General features: G+C 35.1%; 26 non-coding genes across 26 annotated transcripts; all 26 read right to left on the reverse strand.

The window, feature by feature from the left end:
- Positions 1–266: 266 nt before the first annotated feature.
- On the reverse strand, positions 267–373 carry LOC148430297 (U6 spliceosomal RNA). The gene has a single exon (XR_015877595.1). It is a non-coding gene; the product is annotated as a U6 spliceosomal RNA (small nuclear RNA).
- A 522-nt stretch (positions 374–895) lies between these two features.
- LOC148430298 (U6 spliceosomal RNA) lies at positions 896–1002 on the reverse strand. The gene has a single exon (XR_015877606.1). It is a non-coding gene; the product is annotated as a U6 spliceosomal RNA (small nuclear RNA).
- A 1531-nt stretch (positions 1003–2533) lies between these two features.
- On the reverse strand, positions 2534–2640 carry LOC148430299 (U6 spliceosomal RNA). The gene has a single exon (XR_015877610.1). It is a non-coding gene; the product is annotated as a U6 spliceosomal RNA (small nuclear RNA).
- Positions 2641–3162: 522 nt separating this feature from the next.
- Positions 3163–3269, reverse strand: LOC148430300 (U6 spliceosomal RNA). The gene has a single exon (XR_015877617.1). It is a non-coding gene; the product is annotated as a U6 spliceosomal RNA (small nuclear RNA).
- Positions 3270–3791: 522 nt separating this feature from the next.
- On the reverse strand, positions 3792–3898 carry LOC148430301 (U6 spliceosomal RNA). The gene has a single exon (XR_015877619.1). It is a non-coding gene; the product is annotated as a U6 spliceosomal RNA (small nuclear RNA).
- Positions 3899–5429: 1531 nt separating this feature from the next.
- On the reverse strand, positions 5430–5536 carry LOC148430302 (U6 spliceosomal RNA). Its single transcript, XR_015877611.1, has one exon. It is a non-coding gene; the product is annotated as a U6 spliceosomal RNA (small nuclear RNA).
- Positions 5537–6058: 522 nt separating this feature from the next.
- LOC148430303 (U6 spliceosomal RNA) lies at positions 6059–6165 on the reverse strand. The gene has a single exon (XR_015877620.1). It is a non-coding gene; the product is annotated as a U6 spliceosomal RNA (small nuclear RNA).
- Positions 6166–6687: 522 nt separating this feature from the next.
- LOC148430304 (U6 spliceosomal RNA) lies at positions 6688–6794 on the reverse strand. The gene has a single exon (XR_015877596.1). It is a non-coding gene; the product is annotated as a U6 spliceosomal RNA (small nuclear RNA).
- A 1531-nt stretch (positions 6795–8325) lies between these two features.
- LOC148430305 (U6 spliceosomal RNA) lies at positions 8326–8432 on the reverse strand. The gene has a single exon (XR_015877612.1). It is a non-coding gene; the product is annotated as a U6 spliceosomal RNA (small nuclear RNA).
- Positions 8433–8954: 522 nt separating this feature from the next.
- LOC148430306 (U6 spliceosomal RNA) lies at positions 8955–9061 on the reverse strand. Its single transcript, XR_015877597.1, has one exon. It is a non-coding gene; the product is annotated as a U6 spliceosomal RNA (small nuclear RNA).
- A 522-nt stretch (positions 9062–9583) lies between these two features.
- On the reverse strand, positions 9584–9690 carry LOC148430307 (U6 spliceosomal RNA). The gene has a single exon (XR_015877598.1). It is a non-coding gene; the product is annotated as a U6 spliceosomal RNA (small nuclear RNA).
- Positions 9691–11221: 1531 nt separating this feature from the next.
- On the reverse strand, positions 11222–11328 carry LOC148430308 (U6 spliceosomal RNA). Its single transcript, XR_015877613.1, has one exon. It is a non-coding gene; the product is annotated as a U6 spliceosomal RNA (small nuclear RNA).
- Positions 11329–11850: 522 nt separating this feature from the next.
- LOC148430309 (U6 spliceosomal RNA) lies at positions 11851–11957 on the reverse strand. The gene has a single exon (XR_015877599.1). It is a non-coding gene; the product is annotated as a U6 spliceosomal RNA (small nuclear RNA).
- A 522-nt stretch (positions 11958–12479) lies between these two features.
- LOC148430310 (U6 spliceosomal RNA) lies at positions 12480–12586 on the reverse strand. The gene has a single exon (XR_015877600.1). It is a non-coding gene; the product is annotated as a U6 spliceosomal RNA (small nuclear RNA).
- A 1531-nt stretch (positions 12587–14117) lies between these two features.
- On the reverse strand, positions 14118–14224 carry LOC148430311 (U6 spliceosomal RNA). Its single transcript, XR_015877614.1, has one exon. It is a non-coding gene; the product is annotated as a U6 spliceosomal RNA (small nuclear RNA).
- Positions 14225–14746: 522 nt separating this feature from the next.
- LOC148430312 (U6 spliceosomal RNA) lies at positions 14747–14853 on the reverse strand. The gene has a single exon (XR_015877601.1). It is a non-coding gene; the product is annotated as a U6 spliceosomal RNA (small nuclear RNA).
- Positions 14854–15375: 522 nt separating this feature from the next.
- Positions 15376–15482, reverse strand: LOC148430313 (U6 spliceosomal RNA). Its single transcript, XR_015877602.1, has one exon. It is a non-coding gene; the product is annotated as a U6 spliceosomal RNA (small nuclear RNA).
- Positions 15483–17013: 1531 nt separating this feature from the next.
- On the reverse strand, positions 17014–17120 carry LOC148430314 (U6 spliceosomal RNA). Its single transcript, XR_015877615.1, has one exon. It is a non-coding gene; the product is annotated as a U6 spliceosomal RNA (small nuclear RNA).
- A 522-nt stretch (positions 17121–17642) lies between these two features.
- Positions 17643–17749, reverse strand: LOC148430315 (U6 spliceosomal RNA). The gene has a single exon (XR_015877603.1). It is a non-coding gene; the product is annotated as a U6 spliceosomal RNA (small nuclear RNA).
- A 522-nt stretch (positions 17750–18271) lies between these two features.
- On the reverse strand, positions 18272–18378 carry LOC148430316 (U6 spliceosomal RNA). The gene has a single exon (XR_015877604.1). It is a non-coding gene; the product is annotated as a U6 spliceosomal RNA (small nuclear RNA).
- A 1531-nt stretch (positions 18379–19909) lies between these two features.
- LOC148430317 (U6 spliceosomal RNA) lies at positions 19910–20016 on the reverse strand. The gene has a single exon (XR_015877616.1). It is a non-coding gene; the product is annotated as a U6 spliceosomal RNA (small nuclear RNA).
- Positions 20017–20538: 522 nt separating this feature from the next.
- Positions 20539–20645, reverse strand: LOC148430318 (U6 spliceosomal RNA). Its single transcript, XR_015877605.1, has one exon. It is a non-coding gene; the product is annotated as a U6 spliceosomal RNA (small nuclear RNA).
- Positions 20646–21167: 522 nt separating this feature from the next.
- Positions 21168–21274, reverse strand: LOC148430319 (U6 spliceosomal RNA). Its single transcript, XR_015877607.1, has one exon. It is a non-coding gene; the product is annotated as a U6 spliceosomal RNA (small nuclear RNA).
- Positions 21275–22805: 1531 nt separating this feature from the next.
- Positions 22806–22912, reverse strand: LOC148430320 (U6 spliceosomal RNA). Its single transcript, XR_015877618.1, has one exon. It is a non-coding gene; the product is annotated as a U6 spliceosomal RNA (small nuclear RNA).
- Positions 22913–23434: 522 nt separating this feature from the next.
- LOC148430321 (U6 spliceosomal RNA) lies at positions 23435–23541 on the reverse strand. Its single transcript, XR_015877608.1, has one exon. It is a non-coding gene; the product is annotated as a U6 spliceosomal RNA (small nuclear RNA).
- A 522-nt stretch (positions 23542–24063) lies between these two features.
- Positions 24064–24170, reverse strand: LOC148430322 (U6 spliceosomal RNA). The gene has a single exon (XR_015877609.1). It is a non-coding gene; the product is annotated as a U6 spliceosomal RNA (small nuclear RNA).
- Positions 24171–24669: the final 499 nt, after the last annotated feature.

Raw genomic sequence — 24669 nt, forward strand, 5'->3', positions numbered from 1 at the left:
GGCTGTACAAGATTAAAATTGCTCCTAAGTACAGAACAAGTGAAGTAGGAATGGAAAATGTTAAAATAGTTTTCTAAGACTTAATAGAAGTACTGAGACAACCTGCACAATTTAGACAAGAATTGAATTTGAAAATGATATGTCATGTCGAACTGATTTTGTCATAAAAAAGTTGGTCGATTTGTTCTTTGCTTGCAAAATTTCTTGACTTTTTATCTGCAGGTATCTTAAGTGGAATCGAATTAATTTGTCCAGAGCTATATACCTAAAATATGGAACGCTTCACGAATTTGCGTGTCATCCTTGCGCAGGGGCCATGCTAATCTTCTCTGTATCGTTCCAATTTTAGTATATGTGCTGCCGAAGCAAGCACATTCCAAAAGCAAAGTCCTAAGATATATATACCCCACCATGTGCCTCAAGATTGATCTTAGGGAGAGTAAAAGATGGAAGTTAAATTCAGATGGGGTTTCAAAGACTGGAGAACACTTTACAATAAACAAGATAGAGCTACTTACTGGCAAAAAATTCAATATCCCATTAAGGAAAGGCCACCAATTTCTATACGTACCACAGTCAAATAAATTATGCAAATTAGCATGTGGAGGTTCATTTCTTTTGGAACCATAGGCTGTACAAGATTAAAATTGCTCCTAAGTACAGAACAAGTGAAGTAGGAATGGAAAATGGCAAAATAGTTTTCTAAGACTTAATAGAAGTACTGAGACAACCTGCACAATTTAGACAAGAATTGAATTTGAAAATGATATGTCATGTCGAACTGATTTTGTCATAAAAAAGTTGGTCGATTTGTTCTTTGCTTGCAAAATTTCTTGACTTTTTATCTGCAGGTATCTTAAGTGGAATCGAATTAATTTGTCCAGAGCTATATACCTAAAATATGGAACGCTTCACGAATTTGCGTGTCATCCTTGCGCAGGGGCCATGCTAATCTTCTCTGTATCGTTCCAATTTTAGTATATGTGCTGCCGAAGCAAGCACATTCCAAAAGCAAAGTCCTAAGAGTTATATACCCCACCATGTGCCTCAAGATTGATCTTAGGGAGAGGGAAAGTTGGAAGTAAAATTTAAATAGGGTTTTATAAACTGGAGAACATTAACAAGATAGAGCTGCTAACTGGCAAAAAAATTCAATATCCCATTAAGGAATAGCCATCGATTTCCATACATATCACAGTGAAACAAATTATGAAAATTGGCATGTAGAGGTTCATTTCTTCAAAACCATAGACTGTACTAGGCTAAAATTGCTTCTTTGCATTCTTTGGCTAGGATGGCACTTGACAAAAATGGGTGCTCTTTGCCAGGCACCCCTGTGCATCTAAGCAGCCAGGTTTCCAGACATCAGCAAAATCTCCAGCCAAAAAAACATTTACTGCCCATTAAATAACCATTCTTTTTTATAACTTTATAGTTTATAGCATTTAGTTTAGGGAGACTAAAGAATTTTACTTCTAAATGTTTTTAGTTTATAATACTAATCATATGCTAATCACCATTTATGTAATCGGTTAATGTCAAATAAGTGGGCAAAAAGGTAAAAAATGACATAGTTTACACTTAAAATGTATTTGTTGCTAAACAAATTTGGATATATGCAAATTATGTAACTGCTAAACTTTAAGATTGTAAATTAAGTATTGTGTGCACTATCTTTTGGCTCAATTAACAATAAAAGTAAAAAATACAGATGAATAGCATATGGTAAGTATTATAAATTAATAATATATATATATTTTGAAGCCACAACTTGGTCTCCCTAATTGTATTGGTATATGATTTAAACTAGCCCTAACATTTTATTTTTATATTTGTACATTCTGTTAGAGGTGCTTATGTGTTGTGAATGGCTCCTTGGTTTGACATCTAATACATTATGTGTTCAGTTCTTATTTTTGTGGAACAGAGTTAAAAAAATAATTTTTAGAAGTCTAGTATATTCATGGGTGCTTGGGGAGTTTCTTGATAGAACATTATGTGTAGGGGGAGAAGCTAGGCATTTGTTCTTTGTGGAAAGGGTCTTAAATCTCATGCATTAAGCAAATTAGGTGATTGCAGCATGCACCATGGGCTTCAATAATTATATAATAGCAGATTTGATTTGCTGGAGATTGTGGTTTTGTACTGTACAATTGTCTAGAGTTATGAATAGGTATTGGATAAAGAAAGATAGATTTTTCCACTGTACCAAGCAGAACCTATTGGGTGCAGCAGTGCATATTCATGCCTTCAGGCCTGGAGTGACTTGGAGGGGGCACCTGTCCCTTACGTTTCCGCTTCGACCAATAGATACACCCCTGCAAGTTCAATAAGAATTGAAGGTGGCTAAATAATTTTCTAAGTTTAAATATAACTGAGGCAGTCTGCACAATTCACACAATGATAAGTCATGTCTAACTGATGACATCATACAAGAGTTGGTCGATTTGTTCTTTGCTTGCAAAACTTCTTACCTTTTTATCTGCAGGTATCATTAAGTGGAAAAGAATTAATTTGTCCAGAGCTATATACCTAAAATATGGAACGCTTCACGAATTTGCGTGTCATCCTTGCGCAGGGGCCATGCTAATCTTCTCTGTATGGTTCCAATTTTAGTATATGTGCTGCCGAAGCAAGCACATTCCAAAAGCAAAGTCCTAAGATATATATACCCCACCATGTGCCTCAAGATTGATCTTAGGGAGAGTAAAAGATGGAAGTTAAATTCAGATGGGGTTTCAAAGACTGGAGAACACTTTACAATAAACAAGATAGAGCTACTTACTGGCAAAAAATTCAATATCCCATTAAGGAAAGGCCACCAATTTCTATACGTACCACAGTCAAATAAATTATGCAAATTAGCATGTGGAGGTTCATTTCTTTTGGAACCATAGGCTGTACAAGATTAAAATTGCTCCTAAGTACAGAACAAGTGAAGTAGGAATGGAAAATGTTAAAATAGTTTTCTAAGACTTAATAGAAGTACTGAGACAACCTGCACAATTTAGACAAGAATTGAATTTGAAAATGATATGTCATGTCGAACTGATTTTGTCATAAAAAAGTTGGTCGATTTGTTCTTTGCTTGCAAAATTTCTTGACTTTTTATCTGCAGGTATCTTAAGTGGAATCGAATTAATTTGTCCAGAGCTATATACCTAAAATATGGAACGCTTCACGAATTTGCGTGTCATCCTTGCGCAGGGGCCATGCTAATCTTCTCTGTATCGTTCCAATTTTAGTATATGTGCTGCCGAAGCAAGCACATTCCAAAAGCAAAGTCCTAAGATATATATACCCCACCATGTGCCTCAAGATTGATCTTAGGGAGAGTAAAAGATGGAAGTTAAATTCAGATGGGGTTTCAAAGACTGGAGAACACTTTACAATAAACAAGATAGAGCTACTTACTGGCAAAAAATTCAATATCCCATTAAGGAAAGGCCACCAATTTCTATACGTACCACAGTCAAATAAATTATGCAAATTAGCATGTGGAGGTTCATTTCTTTTGGAACCATAGGCTGTACAAGATTAAAATTGCTCCTAAGTACAGAACAAGTGAAGTAGGAATGGAAAATGGCAAAATAGTTTTCTAAGACTTAATAGAAGTACTGAGACAACCTGCACAATTTAGACAAGAATTGAATTTGAAAATGATATGTCATGTCGAACTGATTTTGTCATAAAAAAGTTGGTCGATTTGTTCTTTGCTTGCAAAATTTCTTGACTTTTTATCTGCAGGTATCTTAAGTGGAATCGAATTAATTTGTCCAGAGCTATATACCTAAAATATGGAACGCTTCACGAATTTGCGTGTCATCCTTGCGCAGGGGCCATGCTAATCTTCTCTGTATCGTTCCAATTTTAGTATATGTGCTGCCGAAGCAAGCACATTCCAAAAGCAAAGTCCTAAGAGTTATATACCCCACCATGTGCCTCAAGATTGATCTTAGGGAGAGGGAAAGTTGGAAGTAAAATTTAAATAGGGTTTTATAAACTGGAGAACATTAACAAGATAGAGCTGCTAACTGGCAAAAAAATTCAATATCCCATTAAGGAATAGCCATCGATTTCCATACATATCACAGTGAAACAAATTATGAAAATTGGCATGTAGAGGTTCATTTCTTCAAAACCATAGACTGTACTAGGCTAAAATTGCTTCTTTGCATTCTTTGGCTAGGATGGCACTTGACAAAAATGGGTGCTCTTTGCCAGGCACCCCTGTGCATCTAAGCAGCCAGGTTTCCAGACATCAGCAAAATCTCCAGCCAAAAAAACATTTACTGCCCATTAAATAACCATTCTTTTTTATAACTTTATAGTTTATAGCATTTAGTTTAGGGAGACTAAAGAATTTTACTTCTAAATGTTTTTAGTTTATAATACTAATCATATGCTAATCACCATTTATGTAATCGGTTAATGTCAAATAAGTGGGCAAAAAGGTAAAAAATGACATAGTTTACACTTAAAATGTATTTGTTGCTAAACAAATTTGGATATATGCAAATTATGTAACTGCTAAACTTTAAGATTGTAAATTAAGTATTGTGTGCACTATCTTTTGGCTCAATTAACAATAAAAGTAAAAAATACAGATGAATAGCATATGGTAAGTATTATAAATTAATAATATATATATATTTTGAAGCCACAACTTGGTCTCCCTAATTGTATTGGTATATGATTTAAACTAGCCCTAACATTTTATTTTTATATTTGTACATTCTGTTAGAGGTGCTTATGTGTTGTGAATGGCTCCTTGGTTTGACATCTAATACATTATGTGTTCAGTTCTTATTTTTGTGGAACAGAGTTAAAAAAATAATTTTTAGAAGTCTAGTATATTCATGGGTGCTTGGGGAGTTTCTTGATAGAACATTATGTGTAGGGGGAGAAGCTAGGCATTTGTTCTTTGTGGAAAGGGTCTTAAATCTCATGCATTAAGCAAATTAGGTGATTGCAGCATGCACCATGGGCTTCAATAATTATATAATAGCAGATTTGATTTGCTGGAGATTGTGGTTTTGTACTGTACAATTGTCTAGAGTTATGAATAGGTATTGGATAAAGAAAGATAGATTTTTCCACTGTACCAAGCAGAACCTATTGGGTGCAGCAGTGCATATTCATGCCTTCAGGCCTGGAGTGACTTGGAGGGGGCACCTGTCCCTTACGTTTCCGCTTCGACCAATAGATACACCCCTGCAAGTTCAATAAGAATTGAAGGTGGCTAAATAATTTTCTAAGTTTAAATATAACTGAGGCAGTCTGCACAATTCACACAATGATAAGTCATGTCTAACTGATGACATCATACAAGAGTTGGTCGATTTGTTCTTTGCTTGCAAAACTTCTTACCTTTTTATCTGCAGGTATCATTAAGTGGAAAAGAATTAATTTGTCCAGAGCTATATACCTAAAATATGGAACGCTTCACGAATTTGCGTGTCATCCTTGCGCAGGGGCCATGCTAATCTTCTCTGTATGGTTCCAATTTTAGTATATGTGCTGCCGAAGCAAGCACATTCCAAAAGCAAAGTCCTAAGATATATATACCCCACCATGTGCCTCAAGATTGATCTTAGGGAGAGTAAAAGATGGAAGTTAAATTCAGATGGGGTTTCAAAGACTGGAGAACACTTTACAATAAACAAGATAGAGCTACTTACTGGCAAAAAATTCAATATCCCATTAAGGAAAGGCCACCAATTTCTATACGTACCACAGTCAAATAAATTATGCAAATTAGCATGTGGAGGTTCATTTCTTTTGGAACCATAGGCTGTACAAGATTAAAATTGCTCCTAAGTACAGAACAAGTGAAGTAGGAATGGAAAATGTTAAAATAGTTTTCTAAGACTTAATAGAAGTACTGAGACAACCTGCACAATTTAGACAAGAATTGAATTTGAAAATGATATGTCATGTCGAACTGATTTTGTCATAAAAAAGTTGGTCGATTTGTTCTTTGCTTGCAAAATTTCTTGACTTTTTATCTGCAGGTATCTTAAGTGGAATCGAATTAATTTGTCCAGAGCTATATACCTAAAATATGGAACGCTTCACGAATTTGCGTGTCATCCTTGCGCAGGGGCCATGCTAATCTTCTCTGTATCGTTCCAATTTTAGTATATGTGCTGCCGAAGCAAGCACATTCCAAAAGCAAAGTCCTAAGATATATATACCCCACCATGTGCCTCAAGATTGATCTTAGGGAGAGTAAAAGATGGAAGTTAAATTCAGATGGGGTTTCAAAGACTGGAGAACACTTTACAATAAACAAGATAGAGCTACTTACTGGCAAAAAATTCAATATCCCATTAAGGAAAGGCCACCAATTTCTATACGTACCACAGTCAAATAAATTATGCAAATTAGCATGTGGAGGTTCATTTCTTTTGGAACCATAGGCTGTACAAGATTAAAATTGCTCCTAAGTACAGAACAAGTGAAGTAGGAATGGAAAATGGCAAAATAGTTTTCTAAGACTTAATAGAAGTACTGAGACAACCTGCACAATTTAGACAAGAATTGAATTTGAAAATGATATGTCATGTCGAACTGATTTTGTCATAAAAAAGTTGGTCGATTTGTTCTTTGCTTGCAAAATTTCTTGACTTTTTATCTGCAGGTATCTTAAGTGGAATCGAATTAATTTGTCCAGAGCTATATACCTAAAATATGGAACGCTTCACGAATTTGCGTGTCATCCTTGCGCAGGGGCCATGCTAATCTTCTCTGTATCGTTCCAATTTTAGTATATGTGCTGCCGAAGCAAGCACATTCCAAAAGCAAAGTCCTAAGAGTTATATACCCCACCATGTGCCTCAAGATTGATCTTAGGGAGAGGGAAAGTTGGAAGTAAAATTTAAATAGGGTTTTATAAACTGGAGAACATTAACAAGATAGAGCTGCTAACTGGCAAAAAAATTCAATATCCCATTAAGGAATAGCCATCGATTTCCATACATATCACAGTGAAACAAATTATGAAAATTGGCATGTAGAGGTTCATTTCTTCAAAACCATAGACTGTACTAGGCTAAAATTGCTTCTTTGCATTCTTTGGCTAGGATGGCACTTGACAAAAATGGGTGCTCTTTGCCAGGCACCCCTGTGCATCTAAGCAGCCAGGTTTCCAGACATCAGCAAAATCTCCAGCCAAAAAAACATTTACTGCCCATTAAATAACCATTCTTTTTTATAACTTTATAGTTTATAGCATTTAGTTTAGGGAGACTAAAGAATTTTACTTCTAAATGTTTTTAGTTTATAATACTAATCATATGCTAATCACCATTTATGTAATCGGTTAATGTCAAATAAGTGGGCAAAAAGGTAAAAAATGACATAGTTTACACTTAAAATGTATTTGTTGCTAAACAAATTTGGATATATGCAAATTATGTAACTGCTAAACTTTAAGATTGTAAATTAAGTATTGTGTGCACTATCTTTTGGCTCAATTAACAATAAAAGTAAAAAATACAGATGAATAGCATATGGTAAGTATTATAAATTAATAATATATATATATTTTGAAGCCACAACTTGGTCTCCCTAATTGTATTGGTATATGATTTAAACTAGCCCTAACATTTTATTTTTATATTTGTACATTCTGTTAGAGGTGCTTATGTGTTGTGAATGGCTCCTTGGTTTGACATCTAATACATTATGTGTTCAGTTCTTATTTTTGTGGAACAGAGTTAAAAAAATAATTTTTAGAAGTCTAGTATATTCATGGGTGCTTGGGGAGTTTCTTGATAGAACATTATGTGTAGGGGGAGAAGCTAGGCATTTGTTCTTTGTGGAAAGGGTCTTAAATCTCATGCATTAAGCAAATTAGGTGATTGCAGCATGCACCATGGGCTTCAATAATTATATAATAGCAGATTTGATTTGCTGGAGATTGTGGTTTTGTACTGTACAATTGTCTAGAGTTATGAATAGGTATTGGATAAAGAAAGATAGATTTTTCCACTGTACCAAGCAGAACCTATTGGGTGCAGCAGTGCATATTCATGCCTTCAGGCCTGGAGTGACTTGGAGGGGGCACCTGTCCCTTACGTTTCCGCTTCGACCAATAGATACACCCCTGCAAGTTCAATAAGAATTGAAGGTGGCTAAATAATTTTCTAAGTTTAAATATAACTGAGGCAGTCTGCACAATTCACACAATGATAAGTCATGTCTAACTGATGACATCATACAAGAGTTGGTCGATTTGTTCTTTGCTTGCAAAACTTCTTACCTTTTTATCTGCAGGTATCATTAAGTGGAAAAGAATTAATTTGTCCAGAGCTATATACCTAAAATATGGAACGCTTCACGAATTTGCGTGTCATCCTTGCGCAGGGGCCATGCTAATCTTCTCTGTATGGTTCCAATTTTAGTATATGTGCTGCCGAAGCAAGCACATTCCAAAAGCAAAGTCCTAAGATATATATACCCCACCATGTGCCTCAAGATTGATCTTAGGGAGAGTAAAAGATGGAAGTTAAATTCAGATGGGGTTTCAAAGACTGGAGAACACTTTACAATAAACAAGATAGAGCTACTTACTGGCAAAAAATTCAATATCCCATTAAGGAAAGGCCACCAATTTCTATACGTACCACAGTCAAATAAATTATGCAAATTAGCATGTGGAGGTTCATTTCTTTTGGAACCATAGGCTGTACAAGATTAAAATTGCTCCTAAGTACAGAACAAGTGAAGTAGGAATGGAAAATGTTAAAATAGTTTTCTAAGACTTAATAGAAGTACTGAGACAACCTGCACAATTTAGACAAGAATTGAATTTGAAAATGATATGTCATGTCGAACTGATTTTGTCATAAAAAAGTTGGTCGATTTGTTCTTTGCTTGCAAAATTTCTTGACTTTTTATCTGCAGGTATCTTAAGTGGAATCGAATTAATTTGTCCAGAGCTATATACCTAAAATATGGAACGCTTCACGAATTTGCGTGTCATCCTTGCGCAGGGGCCATGCTAATCTTCTCTGTATCGTTCCAATTTTAGTATATGTGCTGCCGAAGCAAGCACATTCCAAAAGCAAAGTCCTAAGATATATATACCCCACCATGTGCCTCAAGATTGATCTTAGGGAGAGTAAAAGATGGAAGTTAAATTCAGATGGGGTTTCAAAGACTGGAGAACACTTTACAATAAACAAGATAGAGCTACTTACTGGCAAAAAATTCAATATCCCATTAAGGAAAGGCCACCAATTTCTATACGTACCACAGTCAAATAAATTATGCAAATTAGCATGTGGAGGTTCATTTCTTTTGGAACCATAGGCTGTACAAGATTAAAATTGCTCCTAAGTACAGAACAAGTGAAGTAGGAATGGAAAATGGCAAAATAGTTTTCTAAGACTTAATAGAAGTACTGAGACAACCTGCACAATTTAGACAAGAATTGAATTTGAAAATGATATGTCATGTCGAACTGATTTTGTCATAAAAAAGTTGGTCGATTTGTTCTTTGCTTGCAAAATTTCTTGACTTTTTATCTGCAGGTATCTTAAGTGGAATCGAATTAATTTGTCCAGAGCTATATACCTAAAATATGGAACGCTTCACGAATTTGCGTGTCATCCTTGCGCAGGGGCCATGCTAATCTTCTCTGTATCGTTCCAATTTTAGTATATGTGCTGCCGAAGCAAGCACATTCCAAAAGCAAAGTCCTAAGAGTTATATACCCCACCATGTGCCTCAAGATTGATCTTAGGGAGAGGGAAAGTTGGAAGTAAAATTTAAATAGGGTTTTATAAACTGGAGAACATTAACAAGATAGAGCTGCTAACTGGCAAAAAAATTCAATATCCCATTAAGGAATAGCCATCGATTTCCATACATATCACAGTGAAACAAATTATGAAAATTGGCATGTAGAGGTTCATTTCTTCAAAACCATAGACTGTACTAGGCTAAAATTGCTTCTTTGCATTCTTTGGCTAGGATGGCACTTGACAAAAATGGGTGCTCTTTGCCAGGCACCCCTGTGCATCTAAGCAGCCAGGTTTCCAGACATCAGCAAAATCTCCAGCCAAAAAAACATTTACTGCCCATTAAATAACCATTCTTTTTTATAACTTTATAGTTTATAGCATTTAGTTTAGGGAGACTAAAGAATTTTACTTCTAAATGTTTTTAGTTTATAATACTAATCATATGCTAATCACCATTTATGTAATCGGTTAATGTCAAATAAGTGGGCAAAAAGGTAAAAAATGACATAGTTTACACTTAAAATGTATTTGTTGCTAAACAAATTTGGATATATGCAAATTATGTAACTGCTAAACTTTAAGATTGTAAATTAAGTATTGTGTGCACTATCTTTTGGCTCAATTAACAATAAAAGTAAAAAATACAGATGAATAGCATATGGTAAGTATTATAAATTAATAATATATATATATTTTGAAGCCACAACTTGGTCTCCCTAATTGTATTGGTATATGATTTAAACTAGCCCTAACATTTTATTTTTATATTTGTACATTCTGTTAGAGGTGCTTATGTGTTGTGAATGGCTCCTTGGTTTGACATCTAATACATTATGTGTTCAGTTCTTATTTTTGTGGAACAGAGTTAAAAAAATAATTTTTAGAAGTCTAGTATATTCATGGGTGCTTGGGGAGTTTCTTGATAGAACATTATGTGTAGGGGGAGAAGCTAGGCATTTGTTCTTTGTGGAAAGGGTCTTAAATCTCATGCATTAAGCAAATTAGGTGATTGCAGCATGCACCATGGGCTTCAATAATTATATAATAGCAGATTTGATTTGCTGGAGATTGTGGTTTTGTACTGTACAATTGTCTAGAGTTATGAATAGGTATTGGATAAAGAAAGATAGATTTTTCCACTGTACCAAGCAGAACCTATTGGGTGCAGCAGTGCATATTCATGCCTTCAGGCCTGGAGTGACTTGGAGGGGGCACCTGTCCCTTACGTTTCCGCTTCGACCAATAGATACACCCCTGCAAGTTCAATAAGAATTGAAGGTGGCTAAATAATTTTCTAAGTTTAAATATAACTGAGGCAGTCTGCACAATTCACACAATGATAAGTCATGTCTAACTGATGACATCATACAAGAGTTGGTCGATTTGTTCTTTGCTTGCAAAACTTCTTACCTTTTTATCTGCAGGTATCATTAAGTGGAAAAGAATTAATTTGTCCAGAGCTATATACCTAAAATATGGAACGCTTCACGAATTTGCGTGTCATCCTTGCGCAGGGGCCATGCTAATCTTCTCTGTATGGTTCCAATTTTAGTATATGTGCTGCCGAAGCAAGCACATTCCAAAAGCAAAGTCCTAAGATATATATACCCCACCATGTGCCTCAAGATTGATCTTAGGGAGAGTAAAAGATGGAAGTTAAATTCAGATGGGGTTTCAAAGACTGGAGAACACTTTACAATAAACAAGATAGAGCTACTTACTGGCAAAAAATTCAATATCCCATTAAGGAAAGGCCACCAATTTCTATACGTACCACAGTCAAATAAATTATGCAAATTAGCATGTGGAGGTTCATTTCTTTTGGAACCATAGGCTGTACAAGATTAAAATTGCTCCTAAGTACAGAACAAGTGAAGTAGGAATGGAAAATGTTAAAATAGTTTTCTAAGACTTAATAGAAGTACTGAGACAACCTGCACAATTTAGACAAGAATTGAATTTGAAAATGATATGTCATGTCGAACTGATTTTGTCATAAAAAAGTTGGTCGATTTGTTCTTTGCTTGCAAAATTTCTTGACTTTTTATCTGCAGGTATCTTAAGTGGAATCGAATTAATTTGTCCAGAGCTATATACCTAAAATATGGAACGCTTCACGAATTTGCGTGTCATCCTTGCGCAGGGGCCATGCTAATCTTCTCTGTATCGTTCCAATTTTAGTATATGTGCTGCCGAAGCAAGCACATTCCAAAAGCAAAGTCCTAAGATATATATACCCCACCATGTGCCTCAAGATTGATCTTAGGGAGAGTAAAAGATGGAAGTTAAATTCAGATGGGGTTTCAAAGACTGGAGAACACTTTACAATAAACAAGATAGAGCTACTTACTGGCAAAAAATTCAATATCCCATTAAGGAAAGGCCACCAATTTCTATACGTACCACAGTCAAATAAATTATGCAAATTAGCATGTGGAGGTTCATTTCTTTTGGAACCATAGGCTGTACAAGATTAAAATTGCTCCTAAGTACAGAACAAGTGAAGTAGGAATGGAAAATGGCAAAATAGTTTTCTAAGACTTAATAGAAGTACTGAGACAACCTGCACAATTTAGACAAGAATTGAATTTGAAAATGATATGTCATGTCGAACTGATTTTGTCATAAAAAAGTTGGTCGATTTGTTCTTTGCTTGCAAAATTTCTTGACTTTTTATCTGCAGGTATCTTAAGTGGAATCGAATTAATTTGTCCAGAGCTATATACCTAAAATATGGAACGCTTCACGAATTTGCGTGTCATCCTTGCGCAGGGGCCATGCTAATCTTCTCTGTATCGTTCCAATTTTAGTATATGTGCTGCCGAAGCAAGCACATTCCAAAAGCAAAGTCCTAAGAGTTATATACCCCACCATGTGCCTCAAGATTGATCTTAGGGAGAGGGAAAGTTGGAAGTAAAATTTAAATAGGGTTTTATAAACTGGAGAACATTAACAAGATAGAGCTGCTAACTGGCAAAAAAATTCAATATCCCATTAAGGAATAGCCATCGATTTCCATACATATCACAGTGAAACAAATTATGAAAATTGGCATGTAGAGGTTCATTTCTTCAAAACCATAGACTGTACTAGGCTAAAATTGCTTCTTTGCATTCTTTGGCTAGGATGGCACTTGACAAAAATGGGTGCTCTTTGCCAGGCACCCCTGTGCATCTAAGCAGCCAGGTTTCCAGACATCAGCAAAATCTCCAGCCAAAAAAACATTTACTGCCCATTAAATAACCATTCTTTTTTATAACTTTATAGTTTATAGCATTTAGTTTAGGGAGACTAAAGAATTTTACTTCTAAATGTTTTTAGTTTATAATACTAATCATATGCTAATCACCATTTATGTAATCGGTTAATGTCAAATAAGTGGGCAAAAAGGTAAAAAATGACATAGTTTACACTTAAAATGTATTTGTTGCTAAACAAATTTGGATATATGCAAATTATGTAACTGCTAAACTTTAAGATTGTAAATTAAGTATTGTGTGCACTATCTTTTGGCTCAATTAACAATAAAAGTAAAAAATACAGATGAATAGCATATGGTAAGTATTATAAATTAATAATATATATATATTTTGAAGCCACAACTTGGTCTCCCTAATTGTATTGGTATATGATTTAAACTAGCCCTAACATTTTATTTTTATATTTGTACATTCTGTTAGAGGTGCTTATGTGTTGTGAATGGCTCCTTGGTTTGACATCTAATACATTATGTGTTCAGTTCTTATTTTTGTGGAACAGAGTTAAAAAAATAATTTTTAGAAGTCTAGTATATTCATGGGTGCTTGGGGAGTTTCTTGATAGAACATTATGTGTAGGGGGAGAAGCTAGGCATTTGTTCTTTGTGGAAAGGGTCTTAAATCTCATGCATTAAGCAAATTAGGTGATTGCAGCATGCACCATGGGCTTCAATAATTATATAATAGCAGATTTGATTTGCTGGAGATTGTGGTTTTGTACTGTACAATTGTCTAGAGTTATGAATAGGTATTGGATAAAGAAAGATAGATTTTTCCACTGTACCAAGCAGAACCTATTGGGTGCAGCAGTGCATATTCATGCCTTCAGGCCTGGAGTGACTTGGAGGGGGCACCTGTCCCTTACGTTTCCGCTTCGACCAATAGATACACCCCTGCAAGTTCAATAAGAATTGAAGGTGGCTAAATAATTTTCTAAGTTTAAATATAACTGAGGCAGTCTGCACAATTCACACAATGATAAGTCATGTCTAACTGATGACATCATACAAGAGTTGGTCGATTTGTTCTTTGCTTGCAAAACTTCTTACCTTTTTATCTGCAGGTATCATTAAGTGGAAAAGAATTAATTTGTCCAGAGCTATATACCTAAAATATGGAACGCTTCACGAATTTGCGTGTCATCCTTGCGCAGGGGCCATGCTAATCTTCTCTGTATGGTTCCAATTTTAGTATATGTGCTGCCGAAGCAAGCACATTCCAAAAGCAAAGTCCTAAGATATATATACCCCACCATGTGCCTCAAGATTGATCTTAGGGAGAGTAAAAGATGGAAGTTAAATTCAGATGGGGTTTCAAAGACTGGAGAACACTTTACAATAAACAAGATAGAGCTACTTACTGGCAAAAAATTCAATATCCCATTAAGGAAAGGCCACCAATTTCTATACGTACCACAGTCAAATAAATTATGCAAATTAGCATGTGGAGGTTCATTTCTTTTGGAACCATAGGCTGTACAAGATTAAAATTGCTCCTAAGTACAGAACAAGTGAAGTAGGAATGGAAAATGTTAAAATAGTTTTCTAAGACTTAATAGAAGTACTGAGACAACCTGCACAATTTAGACAAGAATTGAATTTGAAAATGATATGTCATGTCGAACTGATTTTGTCATAAAAAAGTTGGTCGATTTGTTCTTTGCTTGCAAAATTTCTTGACTTTTTATCTGCAGGTATCTTAAGTGGAATCGAATTAATTTGTCCAGAGCTATATACCTAAAATATGGAACGCTTCACGAATTTGCGTGTCATCCTTGCGCAGGGGCCATGCTAATCTTCTCTGTATCGTTCCAATTTTAGTATATGTGCTGCCGAAGCAAGCACATTCCAAAAGCAAAGTCCTAAGATATATATACCCCACCATGTGCCTCAAGATTGATCTTAGGGAGAGTAAAAGATGGAAGTTAAATTCAGATGGGGTTTCAAAGACTGGAGAACACTTTACAATAAACAAGATAGAGCTACTTACTGGCAAAAAATTCAATATCCCATTAAGGAAAGGCCACCAATTTCTATACGTACCACAGTCAAATAAATTATGCAAATTAGCATGTGGAGGTTCATTTCTTTTGGAACCATAGGCTGTACAAGATTAAAATTGCTCCTAAGTACAGAACAAGTGAAGTAGGAATGGAAAATGGCAAAATAGTTTTCTAAGACTTAATAGAAGTACTGAGACAACCTGCACAATTTAGACAAGAATTGAATTTGAAAATGATATGTCATGTCGAACTGATTTTGTCATAAAAAAGTTGGTCGATTTGTTCTTTGCTTGCAAAATTTCTTGACTTTTTATCTGCAGGTATCTTAAGTGGAATCGAATTAATTTGTCCAGAGCTATATACCTAAAATATGGAACGCTTCACGAATTTGCGTGTCATCCTTGCGCAGGGGCCATGCTAATCTTCTCTGTATCGTTCCAATTTTAGTATATGTGCTGCCGAAGCAAGCACATTCCAAAAGCAAAGTCCTAAGAGTTATATACCCCACCATGTGCCTCAAGATTGATCTTAGGGAGAGGGAAAGTTGGAAGTAAAATTTAAATAGGGTTTTATAAACTGGAGAACATTAACAAGATAGAGCTGCTAACTGGCAAAAAAATTCAATATCCCATTAAGGAATAGCCATCGATTTCCATACATATCACAGTGAAACAAATTATGAAAATTGGCATGTAGAGGTTCATTTCTTCAAAACCATAGACTGTACTAGGCTAAAATTGCTTCTTTGCATTCTTTGGCTAGGATGGCACTTGACAAAAATGGGTGCTCTTTGCCAGGCACCCCTGTGCATCTAAGCAGCCAGGTTTCCAGACATCAGCAAAATCTCCAGCCAAAAAAACATTTACTGCCCATTAAATAACCATTCTTTTTTATAACTTTATAGTTTATAGCATTTAGTTTAGGGAGACTAAAGAATTTTACTTCTAAATGTTTTTAGTTTATAATACTAATCATATGCTAATCACCATTTATGTAATCGGTTAATGTCAAATAAGTGGGCAAAAAGGTAAAAAATGACATAGTTTACACTTAAAATGTATTTGTTGCTAAACAAATTTGGATATATGCAAATTATGTAACTGCTAAACTTTAAGATTGTAAATTAAGTATTGTGTGCACTATCTTTTGGCTCAATTAACAATAAAAGTAAAAAATACAGATGAATAGCATATGGTAAGTATTATAAATTAATAATATATATATATTTTGAAGCCACAACTTGGTCTCCCTAATTGTATTGGTATATGATTTAAACTAGCCCTAACATTTTATTTTTATATTTGTACATTCTGTTAGAGGTGCTTATGTGTTGTGAATGGCTCCTTGGTTTGACATCTAATACATTATGTGTTCAGTTCTTATTTTTGTGGAACAGAGTTAAAAAAATAATTTTTAGAAGTCTAGTATATTCATGGGTGCTTGGGGAGTTTCTTGATAGAACATTATGTGTAGGGGGAGAAGCTAGGCATTTGTTCTTTGTGGAAAGGGTCTTAAATCTCATGCATTAAGCAAATTAGGTGATTGCAGCATGCACCATGGGCTTCAATAATTATATAATAGCAGATTTGATTTGCTGGAGATTGTGGTTTTGTACTGTACAATTGTCTAGAGTTATGAATAGGTATTGGATAAAGAAAGATAGATTTTTCCACTGTACCAAGCAGAACCTATTGGGTGCAGCAGTGCATATTCATGCCTTCAGGCCTGGAGTGACTTGGAGGGGGCACCTGTCCCTTACGTTTCCGCTTCGACCAATAGATACACCCCTGCAAGTTCAATAAGAATTGAAGGTGGCTAAATAATTTTCTAAGTTTAAATATAACTGAGGCAGTCTGCACAATTCACACAATGATAAGTCATGTCTAACTGATGACATCATACAAGAGTTGGTCGATTTGTTCTTTGCTTGCAAAACTTCTTACCTTTTTATCTGCAGGTATCATTAAGTGGAAAAGAATTAATTTGTCCAGAGCTATATACCTAAAATATGGAACGCTTCACGAATTTGCGTGTCATCCTTGCGCAGGGGCCATGCTAATCTTCTCTGTATGGTTCCAATTTTAGTATATGTGCTGCCGAAGCAAGCACATTCCAAAAGCAAAGTCCTAAGATATATATACCCCACCATGTGCCTCAAGATTGATCTTAGGGAGAGTAAAAGATGGAAGTTAAATTCAGATGGGGTTTCAAAGACTGGAGAACACTTTACAATAAACAAGATAGAGCTACTTACTGGCAAAAAATTCAATATCCCATTAAGGAAAGGCCACCAATTTCTATACGTACCACAGTCAAATAAATTATGCAAATTAGCATGTGGAGGTTCATTTCTTTTGGAACCATAGGCTGTACAAGATTAAAATTGCTCCTAAGTACAGAACAAGTGAAGTAGGAATGGAAAATGTTAAAATAGTTTTCTAAGACTTAATAGAAGTACTGAGACAACCTGCACAATTTAGACAAGAATTGAATTTGAAAATGATATGTCATGTCGAACTGATTTTGTCATAAAAAAGTTGGTCGATTTGTTCTTTGCTTGCAAAATTTCTTGACTTTTTATCTGCAGGTATCTTAAGTGGAATCGAATTAATTTGTCCAGAGCTATATACCTAAAATATGGAACGCTTCACGAATTTGCGTGTCATCCTTGCGCAGGGGCCATGCTAATCTTCTCTGTATCGTTCCAATTTTAGTATATGTGCTGCCGAAGCAAGCACATTCCAAAAGCAAAGTCCTAAGATATATATACCCCACCATGTGCCTCAAGATTGATCTTAGGGAGAGTAAAAGATGGAAGTTAAATTCAGATGGGGTTTCAAAGACTGGAGAACACTTTACAATAAACAAGATAGAGCTACTTACTGGCAAAAAATTCAATATCCCATTAAGGAAAGGCCACCAATTTCTATACGTACCACAGTCAAATAAATTATGCAAATTAGCATGTGGAGGTTCATTTCTTTTGGAACCATAGGCTGTACAAGATTAAAATTGCTCCTAAGTACAGAACAAGTGAAGTAGGAATGGAAAATGGCAAAATAGTTTTCTAAGACTTAATAGAAGTACTGAGACAACCTGCACAATTTAGACAAGAATTGAATTTGAAAATGATATGTCATGTCGAACTGATTTTGTCATAAAAAAGTTGGTCGATTTGTTCTTTGCTTGCAAAATTTCTTGACTTTTTATCTGCAGGTATCTTAAGTGGAATCGAATTAATTTGTCCAGAGCTATATACCTAAAATATGGAACGCTTCACGAATTTGCGTGTCATCCTTGCGCAGGGGCCATGCTAATCTTCTCTGTATCGTTCCAATTTTAGTATATGTGCTGCCGAAGCAAGCACATTCCAAAAGCAAAGTCCTAAGAGTTATATACCCCACCATGTGCCTCAAGATTGATCTTAGGGAGAGGGAAAGTTGGAAGTAAAATTTAAATAGGGTTTTATAAACTGGAGAACATTAACAAGATAGAGCTGCTAACTGGCAAAAAAATTCAATATCCCATTAAGGAATAGCCATCGATTTCCATACATATCACAGTGAAACAAATTATGAAAATTGGCATGTAGAGGTTCATTTCTTCAAAACCATAGACTGTACTAGGCTAAAATTGCTTCTTTGCATTCTTTGGCTAGGATGGCACTTGACAAAAATGGGTGCTCTTTGCCAGGCACCCCTGTGCATCTAAGCAGCCAGGTTTCCAGACATCAGCAAAATCTCCAGCCAAAAAAACATTTACTGCCCATTAAATAACCATTCTTTTTTATAACTTTATAGTTTATAGCATTTAGTTTAGGGAGACTAAAGAATTTTACTTCTAAATGTTTTTAGTTTATAATACTAATCATATGCTAATCACCATTTATGTAATCGGTTAATGTCAAATAAGTGGGCAAAAAGGTAAAAAATGACATAGTTTACACTTAAAATGTATTTGTTGCTAAACAAATTTGGATATATGCAAATTATGTAACTGCTAAACTTTAAGATTGTAAATTAAGTATTGTGTGCACTATCTTTTGGCTCAATTAACAATAAAAGTAAAAAATACAGATGAATAGCATATGGTAAGTATTATAAATTAATAATATATATATATTTTGAAGCCACAACTTGGTCTCCCTAATTGTATTGGTATATGATTTAAACTAGCCCTAACATTTTATTTTTATATTTGTACATTCTGTTAGAGGTGCTTATGTGTTGTGAATGGCTCCTTGGTTTGACATCTAATACATTATGTGTTCAGTTCTTATTTTTGTGGAACAGAGTTAAAAAAATAATTTTTAGAAGTCTAGTATATTCATGGGTGCTTGGGGAGTTTCTTGATAGAACATTATGTGTAGGGGGAGAAGCTAGGCATTTGTTCTTTGTGGAAAGGGTCTTAAATCTCATGCATTAAGCAAATTAGGTGATTGCAGCATGCACCATGGGCTTCAATAATTATATAATAGCAGATTTGATTTGCTGGAGATTGTGGTTTTGTACTGTACAATTGTCTAGAGTTATGAATAGGTATTGGATAAAGAAAGATAGATTTTTCCACTGTACCAAGCAGAACCTATTGGGTGCAGCAGTGCATATTCATGCCTTCAGGCCTGGAGTGACTTGGAGGGGGCACCTGTCCCTTACGTTTCCGCTTCGACCAATAGATACACCCCTGCAAGTTCAATAAGAATTGAAGGTGGCTAAATAATTTTCTAAGTTTAAATATAACTGAGGCAGTCTGCACAATTCACACAATGATAAGTCATGTCTAACTGATGACATCATACAAGAGTTGGTCGATTTGTTCTTTGCTTGCAAAACTTCTTACCTTTTTATCTGCAGGTATCATTAAGTGGAAAAGAATTAATTTGTCCAGAGCTATATACCTAAAATATGGAACGCTTCACGAATTTGCGTGTCATCCTTGCGCAGGGGCCATGCTAATCTTCTCTGTATGGTTCCAATTTTAGTATATGTGCTGCCGAAGCAAGCACATTCCAAAAGCAAAGTCCTAAGATATATATACCCCACCATGTGCCTCAAGATTGATCTTAGGGAGAGTAAAAGATGGAAGTTAAATTCAGATGGGGTTTCAAAGACTGGAGAACACTTTACAATAAACAAGATAGAGCTACTTACTGGCAAAAAATTCAATATCCCATTAAGGAAAGGCCACCAATTTCTATACGTACCACAGTCAAATAAATTATGCAAATTAGCATGTGGAGGTTCATTTCTTTTGGAACCATAGGCTGTACAAGATTAAAATTGCTCCTAAGTACAGAACAAGTGAAGTAGGAATGGAAAATGTTAAAATAGTTTTCTAAGACTTAATAGAAGTACTGAGACAACCTGCACAATTTAGACAAGAATTGAATTTGAAAATGATATGTCATGTCGAACTGATTTTGTCATAAAAAAGTTGGTCGATTTGTTCTTTGCTTGCAAAATTTCTTGACTTTTTATCTGCAGGTATCTTAAGTGGAATCGAATTAATTTGTCCAGAGCTATATACCTAAAATATGGAACGCTTCACGAATTTGCGTGTCATCCTTGCGCAGGGGCCATGCTAATCTTCTCTGTATCGTTCCAATTTTAGTATATGTGCTGCCGAAGCAAGCACATTCCAAAAGCAAAGTCCTAAGATATATATACCCCACCATGTGCCTCAAGATTGATCTTAGGGAGAGTAAAAGATGGAAGTTAAATTCAGATGGGGTTTCAAAGACTGGAGAACACTTTACAATAAACAAGATAGAGCTACTTACTGGCAAAAAATTCAATATCCCATTAAGGAAAGGCCACCAATTTCTATACGTACCACAGTCAAATAAATTATGCAAATTAGCATGTGGAGGTTCATTTCTTTTGGAACCATAGGCTGTACAAGATTAAAATTGCTCCTAAGTACAGAACAAGTGAAGTAGGAATGGAAAATGGCAAAATAGTTTTCTAAGACTTAATAGAAGTACTGAGACAACCTGCACAATTTAGACAAGAATTGAATTTGAAAATGATATGTCATGTCGAACTGATTTTGTCATAAAAAAGTTGGTCGATTTGTTCTTTGCTTGCAAAATTTCTTGACTTTTTATCTGCAGGTATCTTAAGTGGAATCGAATTAATTTGTCCAGAGCTATATACCTAAAATATGGAACGCTTCACGAATTTGCGTGTCATCCTTGCGCAGGGGCCATGCTAATCTTCTCTGTATCGTTCCAATTTTAGTATATGTGCTGCCGAAGCAAGCACATTCCAAAAGCAAAGTCCTAAGAGTTATATACCCCACCATGTGCCTCAAGATTGATCTTAGGGAGAGGGAAAGTTGGAAGTAAAATTTAAATAGGGTTTTATAAACTGGAGAACATTAACAAGATAGAGCTGCTAACTGGCAAAAAAATTCAATATCCCATTAAGGAATAGCCATCGATTTCCATACATATCACAGTGAAACAAATTATGAAAATTGGCATGTAGAGGTTCATTTCTTCAAAACCATAGACTGTACTAGGCTAAAATTGCTTCTTTGCATTCTTTGGCTAGGATGGCACTTGACAAAAATGGGTGCTCTTTGCCAGGCACCCCTGTGCATCTAAGCAGCCAGGTTTCCAGACATCAGCAAAATCTCCAGCCAAAAAAACATTTACTGCCCATTAAATAACCATTCTTTTTTATAACTTTATAGTTTATAGCATTTAGTTTAGGGAGACTAAAGAATTTTACTTCTAAATGTTTTTAGTTTATAATACTAATCATATGCTAATCACCATTTATGTAATCGGTTAATGTCAAATAAGTGGGCAAAAAGGTAAAAAATGACATAGTTTACACTTAAAATGTATTTGTTGCTAAACAAATTTGGATATATGCAAATTATGTAACTGCTAAACTTTAAGATTGTAAATTAAGTATTGTGTGCACTATCTTTTGGCTCAATTAACAATAAAAGTAAAAAATACAGATGAATAGCATATGGTAAGTATTATAAATTAATAATATATATATATTTTGAAGCCACAACTTGGTCTCCCTAATTGTATTGGTATATGATTTAAACTAGCCCTAACATTTTATTTTTATATTTGTACATTCTGTTAGAGGTGCTTATGTGTTGTGAATGGCTCCTTGGTTTGACATCTAATACATTATGTGTTCAGTTCTTATTTTTGTGGAACAGAGTTAAAAAAATAATTTTTAGAAGTCTAGTATATTCATGGGTGCTTGGGGAGTTTCTTGATAGAACATTATGTGTAGGGGGAGAAGCTAGGCATTTGTTCTTTGTGGAAAGGGTCTTAAATCTCATGCATTAAGCAAATTAGGTGATTGCAGCATGCACCATGGGCTTCAATAATTATATAATAGCAGATTTGATTTGCTGGAGATTGTGGTTTTGTACTGTACAATTGTCTAGAGTTATGAATAGGTATTGGATAAAGAAAGATAGATTTTTCCACTGTACCAAGCAGAACCTATTGGGTGCAGCAGTGCATATTCATGCCTTCAGGCCTGGAGTGACTTGGAGGGGGCACCTGTCCCTTACGTTTCCGCTTCGACCAATAGATACACCCCTGCAAGTTCAATAAGAATTGAAGGTGGCTAAATAATTTTCTAAGTTTAAATATAACTGAGGCAGTCTGCACAATTCACACAATGATAAGTCATGTCTAACTGATGACATCATACAAGAGTTGGTCGATTTGTTCTTTGCTTGCAAAACTTCTTACCTTTTTATCTGCAGGTATCATTAAGTGGAAAAGAATTAATTTGTCCAGAGCTATATACCTAAAATATGGAACGCTTCACGAATTTGCGTGTCATCCTTGCGCAGGGGCCATGCTAATCTTCTCTGTATGGTTCCAATTTTAGTATATGTGCTGCCGAAGCAAGCACATTCCAAAAGCAAAGTCCTAAGATATATATACCCCACCATGTGCCTCAAGATTGATCTTAGGGAGAGTAAAAGATGGAAGTTAAATTCAGATGGGGTTTCAAAGACTGGAGAACACTTTACAATAAACAAGATAGAGCTACTTACTGGCAAAAAATTCAATATCCCATTAAGGAAAGGCCACCAATTTCTATACGTACCACAGTCAAATAAATTATGCAAATTAGCATGTGGAGGTTCATTTCTTTTGGAACCATAGGCTGTACAAGATTAAAATTGCTCCTAAGTACAGAACAAGTGAAGTAGGAATGGAAAATGTTAAAATAGTTTTCTAAGACTTAATAGAAGTACTGAGACAACCTGCACAATTTAGACAAGAATTGAATTTGAAAATGATATGTCATGTCGAACTGATTTTGTCATAAAAAAGTTGGTCGATTTGTTCTTTGCTTGCAAAATTTCTTGACTTTTTATCTGCAGGTATCTTAAGTGGAATCGAATTAATTTGTCCAGAGCTATATACCTAAAATATGGAACGCTTCACGAATTTGCGTGTCATCCTTGCGCAGGGGCCATGCTAATCTTCTCTGTATCGTTCCAATTTTAGTATATGTGCTGCCGAAGCAAGCACATTCCAAAAGCAAAGTCCTAAGATATATATACCCCACCATGTGCCTCAAGATTGATCTTAGGGAGAGTAAAAGATGGAAGTTAAATTCAGATGGGGTTTCAAAGACTGGAGAACACTTTACAATAAACAAGATAGAGCTACTTACTGGCAAAAAATTCAATATCCCATTAAGGAAAGGCCACCAATTTCTATACGTACCACAGTCAAATAAATTATGCAAATTAGCATGTGGAGGTTCATTTCTTTTGGAACCATAGGCTGTACAAGATTAAAATTGCTCCTAAGTACAGAACAAGTGAAGTAGGAATGGAAAATGGCAAAATAGTTTTCTAAGACTTAATAGAAGTACTGAGACAACCTGCACAATTTAGACAAGAATTGAATTTGAAAATGATATGTCATGTCGAACTGATTTTGTCATAAAAAAGTTGGTCGATTTGTTCTTTGCTTGCAAAATTTCTTGACTTTTTATCTGCAGGTATCTTAAGTGGAATCGAATTAATTTGTCCAGAGCTATATACCTAAAATATGGAACGCTTCACGAATTTGCGTGTCATCCTTGCGCAGGGGCCATGCTAATCTTCTCTGTATCGTTCCAATTTTAGTATATGTGCTGCCGAAGCAAGCACATTCCAAAAGCAAAGTCCTAAGAGTTATATACCCCACCATGTGCCTCAAGATTGATCTTAGGGAGAGGGAAAGTTGGAAGTAAAATTTAAATAGGGTTTTATAAACTGGAGAACATTAACAAGATAGAGCTGCTAACTGGCAAAAAAATTCAATATCCCATTAAGGAATAGCCATCGATTTCCATACATATCACAGTGAAACAAATTATGAAAATTGGCATGTAGAGGTTCATTTCTTCAAAACCATAGACTGTACTAGGCTAAAATTGCTTCTTTGCATTCTTTGGCTAGGATGGCACTTGACAAAAATGGGTGCTCTTTGCCAGGCACCCCTGTGCATCTAAGCAGCCAGGTTTCCAGACATCAGCAAAATCTCCAGCCAAAAAAACATTTACTGCCCATTAAATAACCATTCTTTTTTATAACTTTATAGTTTATAGCATTTAGTTTAGGGAGACTAAAGAATTTTACTTCTAAATGTTTTTAGTTTATAATACTA

The sequence above is a fragment of the Taudactylus pleione genome, unplaced genomic scaffold (assembly GCF_031769625.1).
Source record: "Taudactylus pleione unplaced genomic scaffold, aTauple2 ptg004085l, whole genome shotgun sequence".
Lineage (NCBI taxonomy): Eukaryota > Metazoa > Chordata > Amphibia > Anura > Myobatrachidae > Taudactylus > Taudactylus pleione.